The sequence below is a fragment of the Arachis stenosperma genome, chromosome 10 (genome assembly GCF_014773155.1).
Source record: "Arachis stenosperma cultivar V10309 chromosome 10, arast.V10309.gnm1.PFL2, whole genome shotgun sequence".
In the NCBI taxonomy this organism is placed as follows: Eukaryota; Viridiplantae; Streptophyta; class Magnoliopsida; order Fabales; family Fabaceae; genus Arachis; species Arachis stenosperma.
In genome coordinates this window covers 67,961,581-67,984,540 of record NC_080386.1, presented here as the reverse complement: position 1 = coordinate 67,984,540, position 22,960 = coordinate 67,961,581, and positions in this window count along the sequence as shown.

Sequence of the window (22,960 nt, the reverse complement as noted above, 5' to 3'; positions counted from 1 at the left end):
AATCACCCAAATCTCTCATGGAAGAATCAAGAGAGACCTCAACAAGGTTTCAATAATAATGGTGGAAAAACAGGTTTAACAATGGCAAACCTTTTCCATCATCTTCTCAGCAACAGACAGAGAATTCTAAGCAGAACCCCTCTGACTTAGCAACCATGGTCTCTGATCTAATCAAAACCACTCAAAGTTTCATGACTGAAACGAGGTCTTCCATTAGGAATTTGGAAGGACAAGTGGGACAGCTGAGCAAGAAAGTTACTGAACTCCCTCCAAGTACTCTTCCAAGCAACACAGAAGAAAATCCAAAAGGAGAGTGCAAAGCCATCAATATGGCCGAATTTGGAGAGGAAGGGGAGGAAGTGAACGCCACTGAGGAAGACCTCAATGGGCGTACACTAGCCTCCAATGAGTTCCCCAATGAGGAACCATGGGAATCTGAGACTCAACATGAGACCATAGAGATTCCATTGGACTTACTTCTGCCTTTCATGAGCTCTGATGAGTATTCTTCCTTTGAAGAGGATGAGTATGTCACTGAAGAGCAAGTTGCTAAATACCTTGGAGCAATCATGAAGCTAAATGACAAGTTATTTGGAAATGAGACTTGGGAGGATGAACCTCCCTTGCTCACCAAAGAACTGGATGACTTGCCTAGGCAGAAACTACCTCAAAAGAGACAAGACCCTGGGAAGTTTTCCATACCTTGTACCATAGGCACCATGACCTTCAAGAAAGCTCTGTGTGACTTAGGGTCAAGTGTAAACCTCATGCCTCTCTCAGTAATGGAGAAGCTAAGGATCTTTGAGGTACAAGCTGCAAAAATCTCACTAGAGATGGCAGACAACTCAAGAAAACAAGCTTATGGACTTGTAGAGAATGTTTTGGTTAAGATTGAAGACCATTACATCCCTACTGATTTCATAGTCCTAGAGACTGGGAAGTGCATGGATGAAACCATCATCCTTGGCAGACCCTTCCTAGCCACAGCAAAGGCTGTGATTGATGTTGATGGAGGTGAACTGATCATTCAAGTGAATGGAGAATCCTTTGTGTTTAAGGCTCAAGGATACCCCTCTGTCACCATAGAGATGAAGCATGAAGAGCTTCTCTCAAATCAGAGTCAAGAAGAGCCCCCACAGTGTTTGGTGTTGGGAGGCCACAACCAAACTCTAAGTTTGGTGTTGAACCCCCACATTCAAACTCTAAGTTTGGTGTTGGGAGGTTCCAACATTGCTCTGAACATCTGTGAGGCTCCATGAGAGCCCTCTGTCAAGCTACTGACATTAAATAAGCGCTTGTTGGGAGGCAACCCAATGATTATATTTTATATAGTTTCTTTTGTTATTTTATGTTTTTTGTAGGTTGATGATCATAAGAAGTCACAAAATCCATTAAAAAAGCAAAAACAAAATGAAAAACAGGAAGAAAAACAGCACACCCTGGAGGAAGATGTTGCTGGCGTTCAAACGCCAGTAAACCTAGCAGTTGGGCGTTTAACGCCCAGTCTGGCACCATTCTGGGCGTTTAACGCCAGAAAGGGGCACCAGACTGGCGTTAAACGCCAGAAAAGGGTAAGAACCTGGCGTTAAACGCCAGGAATGGGCATCAGCCCGGCGTTTAACGCCAGAAATGCCTCAAAACGTGATTTTGAGCAACATTTGGTGCAGGGATGACTTTTCCTTGACACCACAGGATCTGTGGACCCCACAGGACCCCACCACCACTCTCTCTCTTCTTCCCCCATCCACCAATCACCTCAACACCTCTTCCCCAAAAACCCTTCCCCTATCAAATCCCATCTTTCTCTTCACCACTCACATCCATCCTTCATAAAACCCCACCAACCTCACCCTTCAAATTCAAACCACTTTCCCTCCCAAACCCACCCATAATGGCCGAACCTCATCTCCCCTCTCTCCTATATAAACCCTTCTTAACCCCTTCATTTTCACACAACCAAAACACCACTTCTCCCCCTCTTTGGCCGAATACACCACCATCTCCCTCTTCCTCATTTCTTCTTCATCTACTCTCTTCTTTCTTCTTTTGCTCGAGGACGAGCAAACATTTTAAGTTTGGTGTGGTAAAAGCGTTGCTTTTTCGTTTTTCCATAACCATTATGGCATCCAAGGCCGGAGAAACCTCTAGAAAGAGGAAAGGGAAGGCAAAAGCTTCCACCTCCGAGTCATGGGAGATGGATAGGTTCATCTCAAGGGTGCATCAAGACCACTTTTATGAAGTTGTGGCCTTGAAGAAGGTGATCCCCGAGGTCCCCTTTTCACTCAAAAAGGGTGAATATCCGGAGATCCGCCATGAGATCCAAAGAAGAGGTTGGGAAGTACTTACCAACCCCATTCAACAAGTTGGAGTCTTGATGGTTTAAGAGTTCTATGCCAATGCATGGATCACCAAGAGCCATGATCAAAGTATGAACCCGGATCCAAAGAATTATCTTACTATGTGTTCCGAGGGTTTACCTGAAACGTGCAGCTCGGTCGTCTGGAGAGGCCCGAGGTGGGGGTTCGGTAACCCGAGCTTGATATGTGGAATGGTTGGTGGTTGTACCTGCAATGACACTCCGATGCTTAAGTTAGCATGGGTCCAAGCAGATATGTGTAGATGTGGAATATGAATGCCATACCTGGGTGCTCCAATGTATTTATAGTAGTTGGCCGTGATCTTCCCTGGATAAGATATTCTTATCTTATCTTATCTTTGGGAGTCTTATCTTTATCTTCGTGGAACCGCCTTTTCTAGGCCTTTTTGGCCTTTAGGTTTTGGGCTGCGTTCCTTTTGATGGGCCTTCCTTGCCTTTATCGTCCGAGGTCCGACCTTTAGGCGTGAGCCTTAGGACGAGGTCGGACCTTTTATGAGTTGACCGGGTTGGAGGACCTCGGTCAGGGTATGAATAGTGCCCCTGCCCGAGTTCGTCCTTTTTTGGGAGTTCGTGCTCGGGCATAGTAGTCTGTTTTCAAAATTTCAAAAAATGGCCGTTCCTGCATTTATTGCATTTTACCGTTTTTCCTTGATTTCCGTTCGGGCTCTGTGAAGGCTTTATTTATTTGCTCCCTTCCTCTCTTTTTTTGTTTTTCACCGCTTCTTCTTTTTCTTTGTTCTGCTTCTCCCGAATCTTTCTGTGTGTCTTTCCGGGGTTTCCTCTGTGCCGTCGTTTCGTTCTCTTTGTTTCGGAGCTCTTCGTCTTCGTTTCTTCTTCCAGGTTTGTTCCCATGTTTCTCCTTTCTTGTGATCATATGCTTCTGTTCTTTGTGTGGCTCTTGTTTGTTTCTTTTTCTTTATGCCTGGGTTGCCCCAAAAAGAGGCGCCGCCCTTGCTGTTGTTTGTATATGGGGGGGCTCTTTTTTTTGTTCTCTGGTGTTTTTGTTCCGGGTTGCCCCATTGTTTTCGTGGGGTTTTTTATTTCTTGCTTTGCTGAATGGGTTTTCGCTGTCTTCCTTATGTGATTTTTGCTTGCTGTTGTATTCTTCTTTGTAGGTAAGAATTTTATGTCTCGAAAGGTTCTTCAAGCGATGTCGACTAAAATTCCATGTGGTCTTGATTGGGTAGACCCTCTTCCTCTAAAAGTCCCTTCTGTGGTAGATTCTGAGTATTTAGCTAGGTTCCGTAGGCATTGTAGCATATGTGAAAATAGAGAGTCTGAGAGGGATTATGAACTAGTAGCCCCGGATTCCGAGGAGCGAGTGTGCTTCCCGCCCTTAGATAGTTCCGAGAAGCTCTTCTTTTATGCTTATGATTGTTTTTTCTCTAAGCTGAGTGTCCGACTTCCTTTTACCGATCTGGAGTCCGAGGTGTTATGGTCTTGTAACCTTGCCCCTAGGCAGCTCCATCCAAATTCTTGGGCGTTTTTAAAGCTGTTTCAACTTTTGTGTCAGTTTTTGGGCGTCTCTCCCTCTATTTCTCTTTTTTCCTATTTGTTTGTGTTGACGAAGCCAGGGTCGGTTGGAGGGAAGGTATCTTGGGTCTCTTTTAGAGCTAACCAGGGGAGGAAGTTTTGTACCTTGTATGACGAGTCCTTTCATGATTTTAAGAACTTTTATTTCAAGGTCCGGGCTACTGGAGACGTCCGACCTTTCTTTCTAGACGAGAGTGGGGAGCCTTCTTTTCCTCTTTGTTGGCAGGAGAATGTAGTGTCTACTAAGTATACCCTTGAGAGTCTAGATGAGGTGGAGCAGGCTTTTGTGGGTGTGGTAAGCAGTTTATGGGGTCGGGCACCTCACTTGGACACGAAGAAAATGTTGGGAGATCCAAGCCTTCTCCGTTCCGAGTTAGGTAGTTCCCGACCTCTCCGAGATTCATCTTTTTTAGTATTTTGGCTTTGCTTGTTTTGGTGGAATTTCTGTTGTGGTAACCCTTTTCTTTTATTTCTGCAGAGATGTCTTCTCAGGTGGATTCTATGAAGTTCCTTCGTCGGACGAAGAAGTCCGTGGCTGCTCGGAATATTGAGGCTGAGGCTTCTGCCCGATCTTCTCCGAAGAAGACTACCGTGGGCGTCACTACTCGGTCGAAGGCTATTCCGACTCCCCAGTTCCGAGCTATAAATCAAGATCCTCCGACCTCTGGACCCGGTCACTCTTCCCCGCCTTCGTCCTCGGGTCCTCCTCCCAAGAAACAGAAGACCTCTCAAGAGCTTACGGGTTTTAATGACAAGGGTTTTGATGCTCTTGGTTGGATTGAACAGCATATTCTCCCTCAGACCTTTATTTCTACTGATGATGTGTCTATGGAGCATCATTTTCAGTATATGGCGCGGAGTTGTGTCCGGATGGCTAGTCTTCATGCCGCTATTGCCCGGGAGTTCAAGAAATCCCCCATTGGTGCAACCAGCTCCCGACTTGAGAAGGCTCAGTCTGAGTTCGAGAGGATTAGTGAACTGAAGGCTGCTAGGATTACTGAGCTGGAGGCGTCTCTGGAGAGGGAGAAAGCTAAAGCTACCGCGGCTGTGGCGGCAGCGAAAGCATCTGAGGAAATGGCGAAGGCGGCGACGGAGAATTATACTCGGACATATGCCGAGCTTGTGGAGGCAAAGAAGAGATTACAATCTGCTCAGGATGATTTTTACGAGCTAGAAGGTCATGTGGCTAAGGGTATGGATGCTATGTTTGAAAATTTGAAGGCTCAGGTCCGGGTTCTTGCTCCTGACCTGGATCTGAGCTTATTTAGTACGGATAACGTTGTTGTGGAGGGAAAGATTGTTCCTGCTCCCAACGAGGATGAGGTTCCGGTGTCCAACCCCAAAGTTCCGGTTGCGGACCCGTCTTTACCTTTGGCCGAGGAGGAATCTGGTGTGGAGGTTTTAAACCGAGATGACGGTGCTGTCAAGGCTGTCCCGATTTCTCTGGTTCTTCATCCGCAGCCTTCTACTGACGTGAAGTCCGGAAAGGATCTTGACTCCCTGTAATTTCTTTTGTCTTTGGTTTTTTGCCCGGCCTGTGGGCTCTTTTTTGGATGGTTCCTGTTTAACTGCTTTGAACACCTTTTTGCTATTAGCTACTTGTGGTAACTTTTTAGCTTATTATGTGGTGTTTGTTTGTGTTTTGACTTTTAGTTCCGCTTTATGCTTTTTAGTTGTTTTGATAACAACCTTTTAGCTAGCGTTTTTGAAACTTTGCTTTACCCTTTCCTTTGATTTCGTTTTTTCGCTTGTACTTTTTAGTTGTTTTTGTATAGCAACTTTTTAGTAAGCGTTTTTCGAAATCTTTGTTTTCGCCGTTTTAAGGCTTCTTTCTCGGATCCGGGTTTTTTCTCGGACCTTGGGGGGGGGGCGGTCGAGTACTTCCCTTTGTTGAGTCCGACCTTGTCGTTGGTCGGCCTTTTAAGTTATTTTTGTAATCTCTTTTATTTGGCTTTTTGAGCCTTTTCAGAGTTTGCTTTATAACTTCTCACATTAATTTGAACCTCGTCGCTTTATCTTTGCCGACCTTGTGTGGTCTCTTGGCAATGATTTTTTGCGTTTTGCCGAGCATAAATTAATGCGCCTTGGCGGGGTACTTTTCGGGATTTGTTTCATCACGAGGAAGAAGAAAAGAAAATAGAAAAATTTGATTAGTATTAAAAAAGAAAGAATATTTACAGAGTGTTTACCCTTGACTAGGTCGGGTGCCTTACTTGACCGGGTGTCTCATTAAAAAACCCTTGTAGGGAAAAAGAGTACACCTCGGGTTATCTTTTTCTAGCTGTAGTATCGTCTTAGATTACAGGCGTGCCATGCCCTGGGCAACTCATTGCCTTCTAGGTCAGATACTTTGTAATAGCCTGTTCCTAAGACTTCTGTTACCTTGTAGGGCCCTTTCCAATTTGCAGCTAGCTTTCCTTCTCCCGACCTTTGTGTTCCGATGTCATTTCGGATTAGAATCAGGTCGTGAATGGAGAAGCTTCGTTTTATTACTTTCTGATTGTATCTGAGGGCCGTTCGCCGTTTCAAGGCTTCTTCTCGGATCCGAGCTCTTTCTCGGACCTCGGGGAGGAGGTCGAGTTCTTCCCTTTGTGCCTGCGGGTTACCTTTTTCGTTGTAGAAGATGGTTCTAGGTGACCCTTCATCTATTTCGATAGGAATCATTGCCTCCATCCCATAAGCTAGTCGGAATGGTGATTCTCCCGTTGTGGAGTGTGGAGTTGTCCGATATGCCCATAGCACCTGGGGGAGCTCCTCGGCCCATGCCCCTTTGGCCTCTTGGAGTCTTCGTTTTAACCCGGCCAAGATGACTTTATTTGCAGCCTCTGCTTGTCCATTGGCTTGTGGGTGCTCGACTGAGGTGAATTGCTGTTTGATTTTTAGTTCGGCCACCAGGTTCCGAAAACTTGTGTCCGTGAACTGTGTTCCATTGTCTGTTGTGATGGAGTAGGGGACTCCGAACCTTGTGACGATGTTTTTGTATAGGAATTTGCGGCTTTTCTGAGCCGTGATGGTGGCTAAGGGTTCAGCTTCGATCCACTTTGTGAAGTAGTCGACCCCTACTATGAGGTATTTGACTTGCCCCGGTCCTTGGGGGAACGGGCCGAGTAGGTCAAGTCCCCATTTTGCGAAGGGCCATGGTACGGTGATGCTGATAAGGTCTTCGGGTGGTGCCTTGTGAAAATTGGCGTGTTTTTGGCAGGGGGCATATTTTTACAAATTCCGTTGCGTCTCTTTGCAAGGTCGGCCAGTAGAAACCGGCTCGGACTATTTTCTTGGATAATGCCCGAGCTCCGAGGTGGTTCCCACACATGCCTCCGTGGACTTCTTCGAGGACGCTTTTTGTTTCTGAGGTCGGGACGCACCTAAGGAGGGGGTTTGAGAATCCTCTTCGGTATAATACGTCGTGAATTAGTGTATAATTCTGGGCGTCTTTCGTGAGTCTTTTAGCTTCCTTTCTTTCGGCGGGGAGAGTTCCCGACTTTAGGTAGTTAAGTATGGGGGTCATCCATCCTTGCTGTTGTTTGGATATATTTAACGCTTCTTCCTCTCTTAGCACGGAGGGAGATTGTAAGGTTTCCTGGAGGAGACTTCTGTTGTTGCCTCCGGGCTTGGTGCTGGCAAGTTTTGAGAGGGCGTCCGCCCGGGCGTTTTGTTCCCGAGGTATGTGCTGAATCTGTATTTCTGAAAAGTGGCGTAATTACGCCTGTGTTTGGTCCAGGTATTTTTTCATAGTTGGGTCTTTGGCCTGGTAGCTTCCATTTACTTGTGATGTGACGACCTGGGAGTCGCTGAAGATCGTGACTTTCTGGGCTCCGACCTCTTCGGCTAGCTTTAGACCTGCTAGTAGGGCCTCGTATTCGGCTTGGTTGTTCGAAGCCTGGAACTCGAATTTTAGGGATAGTTCTATCCGCGTTCCTTGGTCGCTTTCGAGTATAACCCCGGCTCCGCTTCCAGTTTTGTTTGAGGACCCGTCGACATATAGGTTCCATGATAGTGGAGTTCCCGGGGTCTCAGTGTATTCTGCAATGAAGTCGGCTAGATACTGAGATTTTATGGCAGTTCGGGTTTCATAGTGGAGGTCGAACTCGGACAGTTCCACCGCCCATTGCAGTATTCATCCCGCCAGGTCTGTTTTTTGGAGGATGTGTCTCATGGGTTGGTTCGTCCGAACTTTGATGGTGTGGGCTTGAAAGTAGGGACGGAGTCTCCGAGCTGTGAACACTAGGGCGTAGGCGAATTTTTCTATCTTCTGATAGTTTAATTCGGCCCCTTGTAGTGCCTTGCTTACAAAGTATATGGGGTGTTGTCCTCGGTCATTTTCTCGTATTAACGCTGAAGCGACTGCTCGATTTCCAACCGAGAGGTATAGTACGAGTTCTTCTCCTTTTATAGGTCGGGTTAGGATTGGTGGCTGCCCGAGGAATTCCTTGAATTCTTGAAAGGCTTTTTCGCACTCCGGGGTCCATGAGAAGGGTTTCCCTTTCTTTAGGAGTGAGTAGAGAGGTAGTGACTTTATTGCTGATCCTGCCAAGAATCTTGATAGGGCGGCTAGCCTTCCATTCAGTTGTTGTACTTCTTTGACGCACGTCGGGCTCTTCAAATTGAGTATCGCTCGGCATTTGTCCGGGTTTGCTTCGATGCCCCTTTGAGTCAGCATGAAACCTAAGAATTTTCCGGCTTCTGCGGCGAAGGTGCACTTTGTCGGGTTAAGTCTCATGTTGTGTTTTCTGAGGGTGCCGAAGATACTGGTGAGGTCGGTCAGCAAATTTCTGTCTTCTTGTGTCTTTACCAGCATGTCGTCGACGTATACCTCCAGCTGTAGTCCGATGTGCTCTGAGAACACTTTGTTCATTAGCCTCTGGTAGGTTGCCCCTGCGTTCTTCAGCCCGAAGGGCATTACTACGTAGCAGTAGTTTGCCCTTGGGGTTATGAACGAGGTCTTTTCTTGGTCGGGTCCGTACATCGGGATTTGATTGTATCCCGAGTATGCGTCCATGAAGGAGAGATATCTATAGCCCGAGGCTGCGTCTACTAAGGCGTCGATGTTTGGTAGTGGATATGGGTCTTTGGGGCAGGCTTTGTTGAGATCCGTGTAATCGATGCACATCCTCCATTTTCCGTTGGGCTTTTTTACCAGGACCACGTTTGCGAGCCATAGGGGGTATTTTACTTCCCTAATGAACCCTGCATCTAGCAGTGCCTGTACTTGTTCTTCTATTGCTTGCATGCGCTCGGGTCCGAGCTTCCGGCGTCTTTGTTGGACAGGTCGGGATCCCGGGTAAACTGATAGCTTATGGCACATCAGGTCGGGGCTTATGCCTGGCATGTCGGAGGCTTTCCAGGCGAAGAGGTCGGAATTCTCCCTTAAGAGGTTTATGAGTTCCTCTTTTAGGCCCGTTTCGAGGTTTGCTCCTATGTTTGTTATTTTTTCAGGTGTGTTCCCAATCTGGACTTTTTCGGTCTCTCCCTCTGGTTGTGGCCGAAGATCTTCTCGGGATTGAACTCGTCCGAGTTCTATTGTGTTGACCTCCTTCCCTTTTAGGCTCAGGCTTTCGTTGTAGCATCGCCGCGCTAGTTTTTGGTCGCCTTTTAGGGTAGCGATTCCTTTTGCGGTAGGGAACTTCATACAGAGGTGCGGGGTCGAGACTATAGCCGCCAGTCTATTTAGGGTTGGTCGCCCAATAAGGGCATTGTATGCTGAAGTGACGTCGACTACAATGTAGTCGATGCTTAATGTTTTAGATTGCTCGCCTCTTCCAAAGGTAGTGTGTAGCGAGATGTATCCTAAGGGATGGATCGGAGTTTCCCCTAGTCCAAATAGGTCGGTGGGGTAGGCCTTTAGTTCTTTTTCTTCAAGTCCGAGCTTGTCGAAGGCCGTTTTGAACAGGATATCTGCTGAGCTTCCCTGGTCAATCAGGGTTCGATGTAAGTTGGCGTTTGCTAGGATAATGGTGATTACCATTGGATCGTCGTGTCCGGGAATTATCCCTTGAGCATCTTCTCGGGTAAATGAGATAGCAGGTAATTCGGGCAGGGGTCTGTCTTCTCGGACGTGATAGATTTCTTTGAGGTGTCTTTTCCGCGAGGATTTAGATGTTCCTCCGCCTGCAAAACCTCCGTTTATCATGTGAACATGTCTTTCAGGGGTTCGCGGGGTTTGTTCGGCCCGATCTTCGTTGTCTCCCCGCCTTCTTTTCCTGGTCTCTTCTCCTTTTTCTGCTATGTATCTGTCGAGTTTTCCTTCTCTGGCTAGCTTTTCTATGACATTTTTAGGTCGTAGCAGTCGTTGGTAGGATGACCGTAGAGCTTGTGATATTCACAGTATTCGGACCGATCTCTCCCTGCTTTCTTGTGTTTTAGCGGTCGGGGCGGTGGGATCCTTTCGGTGTGGCATACTTCTCTGTAGACGTCTACTAGGGAGACTCGGAGGGGGGTGTAGTTGTGGTACTTTCGTGGCTTGTCCGAGCCGGCTTCTTCTTTCTTCTTCTGTTCCCGATCCCGATCTCGGAGGGGGTAGGTTGATTCCTTCCTAGAAGAGTCTCTTAGCTGGGAGGTTTCCTCCATGTTGATATATTTTTCTGCCCGCTCCTGCACCTCGTATAGGGAGGTCGGGTATCGTTTGGATAGGGATTGGCTAAACGGTCCCTCTTTTAGGCCGTTTGCTAGTCCCATGATGGCTGCTTCAGTGGGCAAGTGTTGTATGTCCAGGCAGGCTTTGTTGAATCGCTCCATGTACTCTCGGAGAGTTTCCTGGTTACCTTGTTTGATCCCGAGTAGACTGGGGGCGTGTTTTGTCTTGTCCTTTTGAATAGAGAATCTTGTTAGGAATTTTTTGGTTAAGTCTTCGAAGTTGGTGATTGATCTTGGCGGCAGGTTGTCGAACCACTTCATGGCTGACTTGGTGAGAGTGGTGGGGAAGGCTTTGCACCGAATCGCGTCGGAGGCGTCGACTAGGTACATTCTGCTTCTGAAGTTGCTGAGGTGATGACTTGGATCGGTGGTGCCGTCGTAGAGGTCCATATCGGGTGGTTTGAAGTTTCGCGGTACCTTCTCCTTCATGATCTCTTGCGTGAAGGGATCGTGGTTGCCCTCGGTGGTGGTGCCGCGTTCTGTTCGGTCTTTCAGGTTGGCCTCTATTTTCCGTAGTTTTTCTTCTAATTCTCTGCGCTTTCGAGTTTCTCTCCTCAGATCTTGTTCAGTTTCTTTCTGCTTCTTTATATCCTCTTCGAGTTGTTTCAGTCGGTCTTGTTGTGCCCGGACTGCTTCTAGAATTTCCGAGCTCTTCGTTCTTTCGGAATTTTGTGGATCCTTGTTTGGGAGTGACGTTTTTGGGAGATTCTGTTTGTTTCCTCCTGGAGTTCGTGGTGATAGAGGGCTGTCCGGTCGTTCTCCGGTGTCAATTTCGTCCTCTTGTTCAGATGCAGCGTGGTCAGTGTTGAGAGGGTCGTCTGCCATGGTAGAGGGATGACTTCCAGGATCCCCGGCAACGGCGCCAATGTTCTGAGGGTTTACCTGAAACGTGCAGCTCGGTCGTCTGGAGAGGCCCGAGGTGGGGGTTCGGTAACCCGAGCTTGATATGTGGAATGGTTGGTGGTTGTACCTGCAATGACACTCCGATGCTTAAGTTAGCATGGGTCCAAGCAGATATGTGTAGATGTGGAATATGAATGCCATACCTGGGTGCTCCAGTGTATTTATAGTAGTTGGCCGTGATCTTCCCTGGATAAGATATTCTTATCTTATCTTATCTTTGGGAGTCTTATCTTTATCTTCGTGGAACCGCCTTTTCTAGGCCTTTTTGGCCTTTAGGTTTTGGGCTGCGTTCCTTTTGATGGGCCTTCCTTGCCTTTATCGTCCGAGGTCCGACCTTTAGGCGTGAGCCTTAGGACGAGGTCGGACCTTTTATGAGTTGACCGGGTTGGAGGACCTCGGTCAGGGTATGAACACTATGGTTCGGGGGAAATACTTGGATTTTAGTCCGGAAAGTGTGAGGGTGGCGTTGAACTTGCCTATGATGCAAGGAGATGAACATCTTTACACAAGAAGGGTCAACTTTGATCAAAGGTTGGACCAAGTCCTCACAATCATATGTGAAGAGGGCGCACAATGGAAGAGAGATTCAAGAGGCAAGCCGGTTCAATTGAGAAGGCATGACCTCAAACCCGTGGCTAGAGGATGGTTGGAGTTTATCCAACGCTCAATCATTCCCACTAGCAACCGGTCCGAAGTTACTTTAGACCGGGCCATCATGATCCATAGCATCATGATTGGAGAAGAAGTGGAAGTTCATGAGGTTATAGCCCAAGAACTCTACAAGGTGGCGGATAAGTCCTCTACCTTAGCAAGGTTAGCCTTCCCTCACCTCATTTGTCACCTCTGTTATTCAGTTGGAGTTGACATAGAGGGAGACATCACCATTGATGAAGATAAGACCATTACCAAGAAAAGGATGGAGCACACAAGAGACCCCTCTCATCATGAGATCCCTGAGATGCCTCAAGGGATGCACTTTCCTCCACAAAACTATTGGGAGCAACTAAACACCTCCCTAGGAGAATTGAGTTCCAACATGGGACATCTAAGGCTGGAGCACCAAGAACACTCCATTCTCCTCCATGAAATAAGAGAAGATCAAAGAATCATGAGAGAGGAGCAACAAAGGCAAGGAAGAGACATTGAGGAGCTCAAGCACTCCATAGGACCTTCAAGAGGAAGGAAGAGCCGCCATCACTAAGGTGGACCCGTTCCTTGATTTCCTTGTTCTTTATTCTTCTGTTTTTCGAATTTTAGTGCTTATGTTTATCCATGTTTGTGTCTTATGATCATTAGTGTCTTAGTGTTTATGCCTTAAAGTTATGAATGTCCTATGAATCCATCACCTTTCTTAAAGTAAAAACGTGCTTAATTGAAAAGGAAAAGAATTGCATGAATTTTGAATTTTATAACAGTTTAATTATTTTGATGTGGTGGCAACACTTTTGTTCTCTGAATGTATGCTTGAACAGTGCATATGTCTTTTGAATTTGTGGTTCATGAATGTTGGCTCTTGAAAGAATGATGAAAAAGGAGACATGTTACTGAGGATCTGAAAAATCATAAAAATGATTCTTGAAGCAAGAAAAAGCAGTGAATACAAAAAAAAAAAAGCAAAAAGCAAACGAAAAAAAAAAGAGAAAGAAGAAAAGAGAAAGAAAAAGAAAGGAATAAAGTTGTGATCCAAGGCAATAAGAGTGTGCTTAAGAACCCTGGACACCTCTAATTGGGGACTTTAGCAAAGCTGAGTCACAATCTGAAAAGGTTCACCCAATTATGTGTCTGTGGCATGTATGTATCCGGTGGTAACACTGGAAGACAGAGTGCTTTGGGCCACGGCCAAGACTCAATAAGTAGCTGTGTTCAAGAATCATCATACTTAACTAAGAGAATCAAATAACACTATCTGGATTCTGAGTTCCTAAAGAAGCCAATCATTCTGAGTTCCAAGGGATAAAGTGAGATGCCAAAACTATTCAGAGGCAAAAAGTTAAAAGCCCCGCTCATCTAATTAATACTGATCTTCATAGATGTTTTTGGAGTTCATTGCATATTCTCTTCTTTTTATTTTATTTGATCTTTAGTTGCTTGGGGACAAGCAACAAATTAAGTTTGGTGTTGTGATGAGCGGATAATTTGTATGCTTTTTGGCATTGTTTTTAGTATGTTTTTAGTAGTTTTAGTTTAGTTCTTAGTATATTTTTATTAGTTTTTAGTTAAAATTCACTTTTCTGGACTTTACTATGAGTTTGTGTGTTTTTCTGTGATTTCAGGTATTTTCTGGCTGAAATCGAGGGACCTGAGCAAAAATCTGATTCAGAGACTGAAAAGGACTGCAGATGCTGTTGGATTCTGACCTCCCTGCACTCGAAGTGAATTTTCTGGAGCTACAGAAGCCCAATTGGCGCGCTCTCAACGGCGTTGGAAAGTAGACATCCTGGGCTTTCCTGCAATATATGATAGTCCATACTTTGCCCAAGATTTGATGGCCCAAACCGGCGTTCAAAGTCACCTCAAGAAATTCCAGCGTTAAACGCCGGAACTGGCACCTAATTGGGAGTTAAACGCCCAAACTGGCATAAAAGCTGGCGTTTAACTCCAAGAGAAGTCTCTACACGAAAATGCTTCATTGCTCAGCCCAAGCACACACCAAGTGGGCCCGGAAGTGGATTTTTATGTCATTTACTCATCTTTGTACACCCTAGGCTACTAGTTTTCTATATATAGAACCTTTTACTATTGTATGGAGAGTCTTTTGATCATGTTTTGATGATTGAACTCACTTTGGGAGGCTGGCCATTCGGCCATGCCTAGACCTTGTTCTTATGTATTTTCAACGGTGGAGTTTCTACACACCATAGATTAAGGTGTGGAGCTCTGCTGTACCTCGAGTATTAATGCAATTACTATTGTTCTTCTATTCAATTCCGCTTGTTCTTTGTCCAAGATATCACTTGTTCTTCAACTTGATGAAGGTGATGATTGACACTCATCATCATTCTCTCCTATGAACAAGGTGACTGACAACCACTCTTGTTCTACAAGTAACCAAGGCTCTAGTGAATATCTCTTGGATTCTTTAATCGGAATCTTCGTGGTATAGGCAGGACCTGATGGCGGCATTCAAGAGAATCCGGAAGGTCTAAACCTTGTCTGTGGTATTCTGAGTAGGATTCAATGATTGAATGACTGTGACGTGCTTCAAACTTGTAACCTGCTGGGCGTTAGTGACAGACGCAAAAGAGGGATTCTATTCCAGTAGGAAGCGGGAACCAACCGGTGATTGGCCGTACTGTGACAGAGTGCGTGAGCATTAGCTTTCACTGCGAGGATGGGAGGTAGCCATTGACAACGGTGAAACCCTACACGAGCTTGCCATGGAAAGGAGTAAGAAGGATTGGATGAAGACAGTAGGAAAGCAGAGAGACGGAAGGGAAGGCATCTTCATTCGCTTATCTGAAGCTCTTACCAATGATATACATAAGTATCTCTATCTTTACCTTTATGCTTTATTCGTTTACCACTATACCCATTTGAGTCTGCCTGACTGAGATTTACAAGGTGACCATAGCTTGCTTCATACCAACAATCTCCGTGGGATCGACCCTTACTCACGTAAGGTATTACTTGGACGACCCAGTGCACTTGCTGGTTAGTTGTGCGAAGTTGTGTTTATGCCATGGTATTGTGCACCAAGTCTTTGGAGCCATTACCGGGGATTGTTCTGTGTAAAAGTATTGATCACAATTTCGTGCACCAACAGGCTAACTATTCATACCGAAATTTACATAAGCTTTAAATACATACGTTAAGCAGAGAAATCCGAGCAGATTAAAGAGATAAAGAAGGGAAAAGAGTAACCAGAGCAGAGTAAAGAGATAAAGAGAAAAGAGTAATAGAGATATAGATTAAAGAGTAATGAGAGCAGAGTAAACAGATACAGAAAAAAGAGTAATTAGAGCAGAGTAAATAGACAAAGAGAGAAGAGTAGTAAAACCCACAAACTGTTAATCATTGATTACGGGAATAACCCACGAACTGTTGTATGTTGATCTCGGGTATAACCCATGCAATGAGGATCATTTTTTGTTGTTTATTGATCTTGGGGATAACCCACGAACTGATGATCGTGTTTGTTGTGTATTGATCTCGGGGAAATCCACGAACTGAGGATCGTTGTTTTGTTTGTGTGTTGATCTCGGGGACGCCCACGAGCTGAAGATCACTGTTTTCCCTTGTGCATATGTTAAGGGCTCGAGCCTTCCACCGACTACCGATAGTCACGAAGGAGTGGTATTCTTAAATACCGACACGTATGCACTAAGGACACAAAGGGAAACCATATCTAGGACTTGTTCCTAGGTAATGTCGGGCTGCAGGGTGTAAACCGACACATGAGCTCATGGCCTACATAGGACAGACATGCATCATGCTTGGTTGTGCATTTCCTCTGTTATGATTGTCGAATGAATGTATGCTTTGTTTGTTTGTATTCTATTCTTTGTATTTGTGTTTTATTTTCTTGTATTCTTTTGTTTGTGTTCTGCTTTCTGTTTTCTCTATTTTTTATATTTATCTGTATTTTCTATTTTCTACTTCTATATATTCTGTTATTCGTTTGCCAAACAACACATAATTAATGAACTTAACTAATAACCCCAGCCTTACTAAGAACTCCCTAGTTATATGTATATACTGTGAGACCAGCCAATGTCTGCACCTCATTCTTACGTGAACTTTAACCTAAATCCTGTGTTTGAGACTCCTGTTATGTGGCTAATTGATGAGGTACCAGAGAGACATCATATGGCAATGTCTGATCATGCAGAGGAGTAGTAGATGATGTTCCACCTTTTGATGACATTCCACCTGACATGAGTTTTGATGACTTAGAACGTACTTTCCCTCTCTTTAGTAGTCTAGAGGGACTAGGTGAGTATAGAGTCTAGGCTAGCCTAGGTGCCAGCTTAAAGAATTCTTGAACAGGTCAGGGCCTGGGATGTTGTATGTATATATATGCATATAGTTATTATCTAGCTATATCTAGGTGTTCTAACCAAAGATCTTTACTCTAATAAAGACCAGATCACCGAATATTGTCAACTGCTTGTGATGTATTTATGTGTGGTTGTTTATAACTATTTTATCTGTTATCAGTTGTGAATTGATTATGAATGATTCTGTTTATTAATCCAAATGTTTTCACAAAAAAAGTACCTCGTAAAATAACTTTGCCTTTATGGTGCACGAAATTGTGATCACTACAACTTCGCACAACTAACCAGCAAGTGCACTGGGTCGTCCAAGTAATAAACCTTACGCGAGTAAGGGTCGATCCCACGGAGATTGGTGGTATGAAGCAAGCTATGGTCACCTTGTAAATCTTAGTCAGGCAAACTCAAATGTATATGATGATGAACGAAAATAACATAGAAGATAAAGATAGTGATACTTATGTATGTCATTGGTGTAAGAGCTTCAGACAAGCGTATGAAGATGCCTTCCCTTCCGTCTCTCTGCTTTCCTACTGTCTTCATCCAATCCTTCTTACTCCTTTCCATGGCAAGCTCGTGTAGGGTTTCACTGTTGTCAGCAGCTACCTCCCATCCGCGCAGTGAAAGCTAATGCACGCACTCTGTCACAGTGCTGCCAATCACCGGTTTGGTTCCCTCCCCTACCGGAATAGAATCACTCTTTTGCGTCTGCCACTAACGCCCAGTAGGTTACAGGTTTGAAGCATGTCACAGTCATTCAATCATTGAATCCTACTCAGAATACCACAGACAAGGTTAGACCTTCCGGATTCTCTTGAATGCTGCCATCAGGTCCTGCCTATACCACGAAGACTCTGATCTCACAGAATGGCTGGCTCGTTTGTCAGGCGAGCACTCGGTTGTCAGGCGATCAACCATGCATCATGCAATCAGAAATCCAAGAGATATTCACCAAGCCTCGAATGCTTGTAGAACAAGAATGGTTGTCAGTCACCTTGTTCATAGGTGAGAATGATGATGAGTGTCACTGATCATCACATTCATCATGTTGAAGAACAAGTGATATCTTGGATAAAGAACAAGCGGAATTGAATGGAAGAACAATAGTAATTGCATTAATACTCGAGGTACAGCAGAGCTCCACACCTTAAGCTATGGTGTGTAGAAACTCCACCGTTGAAAATACATAAGAACAAAAGTGATCATTGGTTTCGGCCGCAGAGAGGGAACCAGAAGAACCCAGATGAAAATACAATAGTAAAAGGTCCTACTTATAGAAAACTAGTAGCCTAGGGTGTACAGAGATAAGTAAATGACATAAAAATCCACTTCCGGGCCCACTTGGTGTGTGCTTGGGCTGAGCAATGAAGCATTTTCGTGTAGAGACTCTTCTTGGAGTTAAACGCCAGCTTTTATGCCAGTTTGGGCGTTTAACTCCCAATTAGGTGTCAGTTCCGGCGTTTAACGCTGGAATTTCTGAGGGTGACTTTGAACGCCGGTTTGGGCCATCAAATCTTGGGCAAAGTATGGACTATCATATATTGCTGGAAAGCCCAGGATGTCTACTTTCCAACGCCGTTGAGAGCGCGCCAATTGGGCTTCTGTAGCTCCAGAAAATCCACTTCGAGTGCAGGGAGGTCAGAATCCAACAGCATCTGCAGTCCTTTTCAGTCTCTGAATCAGATTTTTGCTCAGGTCCCTCAATTTCAGCCAGAAAATACCTGAAATCACAGAAAAACACACAAACTCATAGTAAAGTCCAGAAAAGTGAATTTTAACTAAAAACTAATAAAAATATACTAAGAACTCAACTAAAACTACCAAAAACATACTAAAAACAATGCCAAAAAGCGTACAAATTATCCGCTCATCACTTTAACAACGAATCAGGCTCATATAATAAATAATAGATAATAATTAGGTAGACAAGTTGGTAGCACTCAGTTTCTAGTATGATCATGACGTATCAGAAATTGGGTCATTACAATTTGGTATCAGAGCAGTTCATTCCCAGTAGAGCCTGGAGAGTGGACTGACTATGCTTTACTGCATACTCTGCTTGTGTGTCTCATGCTGTTAAGGTATCTTTAAGATACATTGGGCATGAATGTCTATGAGCGCTTATTTTGGGAATGCTCGTTCTCAACTTGAGATATTAAGACTGATCACCTTAATGTTGATTGTTTGGTGCGGACAAGACCTCAATGACTGCGAATAGGCATAGTTTAATCGAGCTCCGAGCGACGAATCGATGTGATCCATAGCTATCTTCATAGCTTTTATGATCTCCACGGCTACGACTATGTGAGATTTGGGTGCTGTAAGGAACGGTCTGATCTCTTTGTCAGGATGGCTTGAGGGAAATAGATCGCTTGAATATGGATTCTTGCATGTGGCTGAAATTTTGAGGGCAAAATTTTCTTTAAGGAGGGTAGAATGTAACAACCCCTTTTCGAGTACGCGAGAGCTTTTTTGAAGGCACGGATTTCTCTGGAAGATCACTAAAGGGAACACCTCTGCTGTCTCGTCAAGCATCTCAATCCTCATTGTTATTATGTCATTTTTAAGCTAGAACCTCTTCTGAGGCAATCTCAATGACGCAATCACGAAGAACCTAGTTTTTGAACAGTATCGGTTAGGAGTTTTAATTCTAATTTTCTTAAATAGTCTCAATTTGTTGAAATAAACACGATTCATGAGAAAAGAAAGATAATAGTATAATATTATCATTATATAAGTATTAGGTAGTCTTCAGAGTTTGTTGTGTATTGATCTCGGGGAAATCCACGAACTGAGGATCATTGTTTTGTTTGTGTGTTGATCTCGGCATGCCCACGAACTGAAGATCACTGTTTCCCCTTGTGCGTATATTAAGGGGTCGAGCCTTGCGCCGACGACCGGTAGTCACGAAGGAGTGGTATTCTTAACCACCGACACGTATGCACTAAGGACACAAAGGGAAGCCATATCTAGGACTTGCTGCTAGGTAATGTCGGGCTGCAGGGTGTAAACCGACACGTGAGCTCATGGCCTGCATAGGATAGACATGCATCATGCTTGGTTGTGTATTTCCTCTATTATGATTGTTGAATGAATGTATGCTTTGTTTGTTTGTATTCTATTCTTTGTATTTGTTTTATTTTCTTGTATTCTTTTGTTTGTATTCTGCTTTCTGTTTTCTCTATTTTCTCTATTTATCTGTATCTTCTATTTACTACTTCTCTATATTCTGTTAATCGTCTGCCAAATAACACATAATTAATGAACTTAACTAATAACCTCGGCCCTACTAAGAACTCCCCAGTTCTTACCCCTTCTCTCTCCCTTCCCCTTCAGATGGAAGCATGAGTACCCTTCCATAGTTCACTGACGACAGTTCACAAAAAGGATTCCGCTCTAGGTAGTCTTCAGAGTCTAGGGTGAATCTCCTTCTCTGTTTATATGTATATACTGTGAGACCAGCCAATGTCTGCACCCCGTTCTTACGTGAACTTTAACCTAAATCCTGTGTATGAGACTCCTGTTATGTGGCTACTTGATGAGGTACCAGAGAGACATCATATGGCAATATCTAATCATGTAGAGGAGTAGCAGATGATGTTCCACCTTTTGATGACGTTCCACCTGACATGAGTTTTGACGACTTAGAACGTACTTTCTCTCGCTTTAGTAGTCTAGAGAGACTAGGTGAGTATAGAGTCTAGGCTAGCCTAGGTGCCAGCTTAAGGACTTCTTGAACAGGTTAGGGCTTGGGATGTTGTATGTATATATATGTATATAGTTATTATCTAGGTATATCTAGGGGTGTTCTAACTAAAGAACTTTACTCTAATAAAGGCTGGATCACTGAATATTGTCAACTGCTTGTGATGTATTTGTGTGTGGTTGTTTATAACTATTTTATCTGTTATTAGTTGTGAATTGATTATGAATGATTCTGTTTATTGATCCAAACATTTTCAAAAAAAAAGTACCTCGTAAAATAACTACGCTTTTAACAACGAATCAGGCTCATATAATAAATAATAGATAATAATTAGGTAGACAAGTTGGTAGCCCTCAGTTTCTAGTATGATCATGACGTACCAAAAGTTGGGTCATTACACAGTCTCCTTCATCAGTTGGCAGGGGAGCAAGATACTCAGCGCCATGTTCTTTTTTAGCTGAGAGATGACAATGGGCACCTGAGAGGACCATATGGACCACAGCCTGAGGAGAGAGACCCCTACTGTGGCGACTGAGGTGGCTTCGTCCCTTTTTCACTTCCTATTTCCTGCCGTTCTTATTATGTTATATTCCTGTTTTCTGCTATATTGTTTGAATGTCTGCATGATCTTTAGTAATTTCAATTCCTAGGTTCTAGTTTATTTCTATTACTTTTAATTCTGTTGTTTGTTTTAGTTTGAAAAAGATGTCTCATGTAATGCTTATTGAGCTTGAAAAATCAAAAGAAAAAGAAGAAGTGATTTGTTGCATGAGAAATTAAGTCTATATTTAAGAGTATTCTTATTTCCTTAAATCTGGTGGTGTTACCTGTAACTTTGAATGCATGATATGAAAAGTGCATATTTGAATTTGAATAAAAGAATATTGATGCATGAGGAACAGGAATTTAGAGAAGTGTTATGAATTCTCTAAATTGAACAAGAAATTAATCCTTGAAGCAAAAGAAATAGCAAAAAGAAAAAAAAAAGCAATGTCCAAGGCTCTCAGCATCAATGGTTAGGAAGGTCAAGTATGATTAAAAGCTCAAAGACTTGTTTTCCTAACCATATGCTTGTGCTGTGAATGTGTCAAGTAATCATTGAGACAGAGCACTAAAAGTCGAGACCAAATGCAATTACAGAGTATACCAAAGGCTTTGAGCACCACTATCTGGGGCAATTGAAAGAAAAATTAGAACTCAAAAGAGTTCCCCAGTTAAGTGCTTGTGGTGTTTTGTGTCAAGTAACACTTAAGACAAAGCATTTAAAGTCACGGCTAGTCTCAAGGTGCAAAGCACCAAAAAAAAGAGAATAAAAGACAATTGATGTGTTTAAGGATTAATCCAAAGTACAAAGGGCTAGAGAATTCATAATATTATCCGAATTCTAATTCCGAATGACATTTGCATTCCTAAGATTTAAAGGATAGTGAGATGCCAAATCTATTCAGAGTTTTAGCAATGTAAACCCCACTTTGAGACAGACAGGAGCTAAATTGAGCATTCAACTCTAATGAAAATTCACATCTTAAGTTTATACTAGTTTAGGTTGCTTGAGAACAAGCAACTATTCAAGTTTGGTGTTGTGATGCGTGAGTATCTTTCTTATCTTTTCCTAGTGAATTTGCAATTGAAATTGTTAAGTTTAATAAAGATTTAAGTACTTTAAGCCACTATGGATGATACTTTGAGTTTGGTGCAATTTGGTTTATTTCAGGTAGCATTAGGGTGGATTTGACAGAGTTTAGAAGGAAGAAATGGAGCCATGGCAAACCCAGGAGCTGGCGCCAAACTTGGCATTCTTCAAGTTTAGCGGCAGGATCACTACCAGCTTTCATTGTATTCGGCCTTAATGGTGCCAAACTTGGGATTTTCCAAGCTTGGCTCCACACATTCTAACCTCCAAGAACTCACTGCCTTAATGGCGCCAAACTTGGGATTCTCCAAGTTTGGTGCCAGGATGAAGAACATTGAAGATTTCATGCATTGAAGTGGCGCCAAACTTAGGATTATCCAAGTTTGGCGCCAACCTTAGAGAAGAAGGTGGTCCCCATTCGTCCCAAAAGGAGCCAGCATGAGATAACTTTATTAATTTTGATTAAATTTTATTTTATTTTACAATAGGAAAAGATATTATTTAGTTTTAGAAAAAAATAATTTTTATTTATTAGGATTTGATATAAAAGGAAAAAGATTCAACCCTTCGGGCTCTCTATTCTTTTACGCACCTCATTCTACAGTTTACACTTTTTGAAACCCTAGTTTTCTCTTTGAGCCATGAGCAACTAAACCTCCACTGTTAAGGTTAGGAGCTTTGTTTATTCTAAAGATTAACACTATTACTCTTCTATTCTAATTAATGTATTGATTTCAATTTCAAGAATTTGTTTTCGTTCTTCATCTTATGGATTTGGGTAGATCGGAAGAATAACCTTTATTCTAATTGAGTTCTTATGAATCTTGGAAAAGCAATTTACTTAAACAACAACTTGAAAAAAATTTCTTCTAAATAACTAATTATCTGAATTTTATGGGATAAGTGACATATAATCCTCTTATATTTGGGTAATTAGGTTTTTTGTGGTACATAAACTAGAATTGCACTTAAACCTCTAGTTGAACTTAAGTGACCAAGGAATTGGCGGTTAACTAGGTTAGAGGAGACTAAATTACTAAGGAATTAGGGTGTAGTCAAATATAGTTTGCCGTAAATTGAATCTTGCATGATTAAAATGGTTGGTAAGACATAGAAATTCGGAAGATAAACAACTCCAAAACCTTAACTATTGTCTCATATAATCTTCACTACAACCCGTT